Source organism: Oryzias melastigma, linkage group LG12 (genome assembly GCF_002922805.2).
Source record: "Oryzias melastigma strain HK-1 linkage group LG12, ASM292280v2, whole genome shotgun sequence".
In the NCBI taxonomy this organism is placed as follows: domain Eukaryota; kingdom Metazoa; phylum Chordata; class Actinopteri; order Beloniformes; family Adrianichthyidae; genus Oryzias; species Oryzias melastigma.
Window position 1 is genome coordinate 16181481 of NC_050523.1, and position 5061 is coordinate 16186541.

Consider the following 5061-nt stretch of genomic DNA (forward strand, 5'->3'; position numbering starts at 1 on the left):
ACGGGACTTACGTAAACGTTTGTAAGTGACACACTTCGACTCGCTTCAGACCTCCGACATCTTGAAGACTTCCCAGAGGTGCGTGGCTAAGTTCACGTTCATGGACGTACGTTGTGACGTCATGACGTCGCTTCACTTATAAGTTTTGATACCAAGTTTTATTTACACAAAATCTTTTAGTCCAATAAAGTTATAACTGGAGTCAAAGTTTAATCGGCTTGTAGGTTTTAAGCTGACTCGACTTGGTTGCTACTTTTGAGTTCTATGATTATAAAACTTTTTAGCTCATTGTACTGTTCGGGTTTACAGTGTATAATTGATTGATTGATTAACCAGATTTTCTCATGTGTCCTGGCATAACTTCCTGCCAGAATTAATGTGGATCACTCAAAGCTCATGTAAAAATAGACGCGACGCTAAAATAGGCGGGCGGGCGCGGAGGACCGCGGCATTTCACATCTGGTCTGACCTACACCATAGGTTAAGAAGAGCGCTGAATGGAAGTGGCCTCCGTTCTGTGCCGCTAAGTAATGCTTCCGCATGTGAACCAGGTGTGTAACTATAATCTTAATGCACAGAAACACAGACAGACTAAATTTGTTAACAGACGAGCACAGCAGAGAAAAATAAAAATGTAAATACTTAAAAATGAAGTTGCAAATTGTTGTTTTTTTAATTTATCTAGTACCTTTATCTGTAAGGAATGAATAACAACATTTTGTGCAAAATCTTATTTTGTTGATGATTAATTGAATTAAGCGTCAAAAAATAAATAAATAAATTAAAAGGGCAGTTAAGGAGCCAAAAGACGTTCTTTTAGTGAGGCAATCCAGAACAGCTGAATCTCTAACAAGTGCCTGGACAACAATGAACTCACACTGGCAACAATTTTTTGATCTGTTATAAATTCCAGGTAAAGTGCTGCACCTATTCTGTTCAAATCGCACGTCAAGCAGTTTGGCTATTGACAGACTGTCAACGCTCAACAAGTGATGTGACATAACGAGGCCTCGGTTCCATCAGTCACATGATTTCCAATCTACTCAAATCACTACTGTGCCACACTACCAGTTAAAAGAGATTGATATGTTGAGAAGGAGGTGCCGAGCTGGACATCTCTATGGTCTCCTGCATATTGAGTCCTACACCACCAGTTCCTGATACAAAGAAATCAAAGGGTTGGAAAACAGGATTTGATATGAAAAATTGTAAACCAGGTGGGGGGGGGGGATTGATAGTTGAAACCAGGCGTCTAAACGTGACTGAGAAGAAACAAAATCTGAAACCAGAACGTAGCCTTAACACACAAAAAAAAAAAGTCCATGACACAAATCGAGGCAAGAATTCTTAAGTGTTACACAAAAAACTCAAACACACACAGATATTCGCACAATCCTAAGAGAATGACAAACTGCATCCACTGCAGTTTATTCTGAAAGTCATTGTAGTTGGGATTTCCAAATGTCTCTTGGAATAAATAAAGCCAAATCTAAATAAAATGATACTATGGAGTGAAAAAAAATTAAAAACAGATTTTAACCTGTAGACCGTATGTTTTGTAAATGTGTACAAGTCTTAAAAAATCCCATACCTTAATCCCCAGCCCCATCCTCAGGTTGAGATGTTCTTATGTGTGGCGTCTTTGGTATTCACAATAACTCACATGGACCCAAAGAAAGGTTCCCTCTATTCTATACAGTTGACAGACCTGTACTGTGCACTTGAAGGCTCAGTGGCAGGTGGGACTCATCCACTGTCACCTCTGAGGCCTTTATAGCTGCCAGCAAAGCCAACTGGCAACCATCATTCATGACTGGAGCAGTCATAGGGGACACAAAAGCCTGATCTACAGCATTGAGACACACTCGGTAATCACTCATGTCTGCCTGTAATACACAGGGAGTGCTTTCAGTGATGGATAGTCCTGATCACCCTCGCTCGCTCATTTTGTCGTGTGCTCTTCTTCATCCTGCTCATCCTGTCAGCCAAAGCCTTCCTCTGTTATTCTACATTGCATCGTTAGTTTCTCTGTTTCTTTCTGTTTACTTTGAGCTCTCCTTCACGTTTGATTCTGTTCTCCTGCAGCTTTAATCTTTTGACTCAGTAGACGTTGCACCGGTGTCACCAAAATGCTCCATCAAGGGTTCCTGACAGGAAATACCTACAGGTGCAGGGGTGTGATTGAAAAGTTTGCACGAAAGTGGGAGCAGTGCCCCGTCCATGCATTGATTTCTGATGTAGGCTACATCCAAAAAAGAAATTGCATCTGAGTCAAAAATGTGCAGCCGGAGAGCTCCAATATTCGCTTGCCATTTTTGTTGCACGGGTAATGTTGGGTGAGGAGAATTTCTAACGAACAACTGCCGCTCTGCAGAAACTGTCCTATAGGAAATAACAGGTTTTTCATTATGGCTAAAAATGGCATAGACATAATTAAAAAAAAACACTGGCAACACTTTTAAAATAGATCTAAAGATGATCAGAGTGGATCTTTAATAGATTAAAAACATTAAATTCGTTAAGTGTTTGTTTGTAGCCGCTAGAGAATATTAAGGAAACGTCTTTTAAACACCATTAAACTGTGTTAAGCCCAGTTTAAACTTCACAGGAATCAGCCATCACATCTGTTCTCACTGCCTCTCTATCTGAAGTCAACTTCTTCAATCAAGTTTTCTTCATCTGAAGTGATAAAACTAAATGTTTTTGGACAGAGTTTGCTCCATTATGGCTTACTATAATTACTTAAAATAAATTCAGGTTAAATGACACAATTTTCCCAGGATTGCTCTACAGGTGTAAAATTCCAGCCGTGGATGGCGTCATCAGCAGGTGTCATATTTCCCAGCGATGACTGCGATTCTGGAGGACTTGGACTTGTGACCCAAGCTTTGAAGTATAAACCCGGCCTTATCATCTTTGTTTCTCAGTATTTTTCCATAAAAACACGTGTTTAGGTTGAGTTTAAACTTTCCCAAAGCTTGAGCAAGACACAACTACTTCATCATCCATCTAAAGCAGGGGTGGCCAAAGCCAGTCCTCGAGGGCCGGTGTCCTACGTGTTTTCCATCCAATCTGTAATGGAAGCTCATTGGAAAAACACCTGATCTAGGAACTTCTGATGAAAAGGAATTTATTATATATACTGTATATAACAAACATGGCTTTAAAGACCATCACTGAGGTTCTTTTTGGAAAAAGTCATTGAATTAAAACCTGTTAATAATTCACATTTTGTGATTTTTATTTGACATTCCATCCATTTCCCAATTTCATCCAAAGGGTTGCCATAGCCCAGGGGTGTCCAAATCCAGGCCTTGAGGGCTGGTGTTGTACATGTTTTCCAACCAAATGGGGCCCTGCTGAGATTTGAGCCAGGGCCTTCTCACTGTGAGGCGAGAGTGCTACCCACTCCATGGTGCCTGTCCTTTTGACATTCATTTATTTATTTTTTGGTCATGCTTCATTTCAAGACATTTTTGAGTCTCTCCTGCATGAAAAATGTAAAGATTCCTTTGCTTTTTACTTTTGTCAAATGTGTCAGCCCAATAGAAACTCATATGAAAGAAAGAGATATAATTTGGTAAACTTTCAATGAAAAAAGGCTATAGATAGAAAAAAATAAATAAAGATGGTTGCTTTTAATCAACATTTTTATAATTATTGAAACCCTCCAGGTAGTATTTGATTAAAATGATCTCAGTTCAGGTATGAAAAGCTGAGGTTTTGCTCAAACAAACTATTCATTCTGTGTGTTATTTCCCAACATGCTGCACTGATCAGATTAGTCATAGATCACAGAGGAGACTGCAGCAGAAGTAGACATTACACTTCTCCTGGCTCTTCCTTCTGTGTACTAAATCATAAAAAAATTACCAAATAAGTGGTAAAAAAAAAAACCCCATAAATGAATGGTTGGATGGATAGATGGATGCAAGGCATGTTTCTACTTAATGCCTTTTCTTTGCCCCAGAGAAGAAACTTGTTTTGCTAAACAGAATCCCAATCCTCCAACCCAATGCATCCTTAATGAAAATGAAATAGAAAATAAATAAATGAAATAGGGATGAAACAATCCTTCAAAAACTGGTTTGTGCTCATAACTTCATTTGTAAAGTTCTGTAGATGTATGAAAAGCTCAACATATGACATAAAACAGGCAATGACTCTGGCTTTATGAAGAGTGAGTTTGTCTTATGCTGAGAGACTATTTTAGGAGAAATCCTTTCTCATCTGTGGCTGATTACCTGGATCAGGTGCTTCAATGGCAGGTTTGTTGGAAATCTGTCATTGTACAGGCCAGGTCATATTTGTTGACCAGCCAACATGCAGGACACTGGCCCTCGATGCCTGGATTCTGACACCCCTGTTGTAGATCAGCAGGTTGTTAACCTAAACTCTGGTCAAATTATTCTAAAGTTCTGTTCATAATTTACACACTGGATTTTACTTTGCTTTTATACTGAATGTCCTTCCTGACAATTTTGTGCTTTGATCTTGGGATCAGCACACAAAAGCACCGGATTGTGCCAATTACAGTTGCATTTATATATCTGTGAAAAAACAAAACTGCTTCATTTTCACTACCAAGTTTATAACTGTAAATTTTTAAAACTACTCCGGAAAACCAGCAGGATGGCGTCCCTCAAGGCCTGGAGTTTAGGTGTGTTGGTAGATGCTAAACATGTTTTGTCAGAAAGGGTGATGAGTCCATTGCTGAACGTTGAAGGTATATTGGTGAATGTGGTCAGTGGTTATGATCCTCAAGTGGAATTTGAGCTAGAAGAGTGTCAGGAATTCTGGAAGGAGATGGATGAGGCGTTCCATGGTCTCCTTATGAGGGGACATTTTAACAGATATGTGGTCAAGAAAAATAGAAGTGACAAAGAATTGGTTGGTATCTTAGTGTTTAGGACAAGAATGCAGAGGCAAGATTACGGAAGACTTAAAGAATAAAAATTGCAGTAGTGAACACATTTTTCTAGAAAAGGGAAGAGCATATAGGGTGACATATAAGAGTGAAGAGAGGAGCACACAAGTTGATTCCATTTTAATCATCCATCC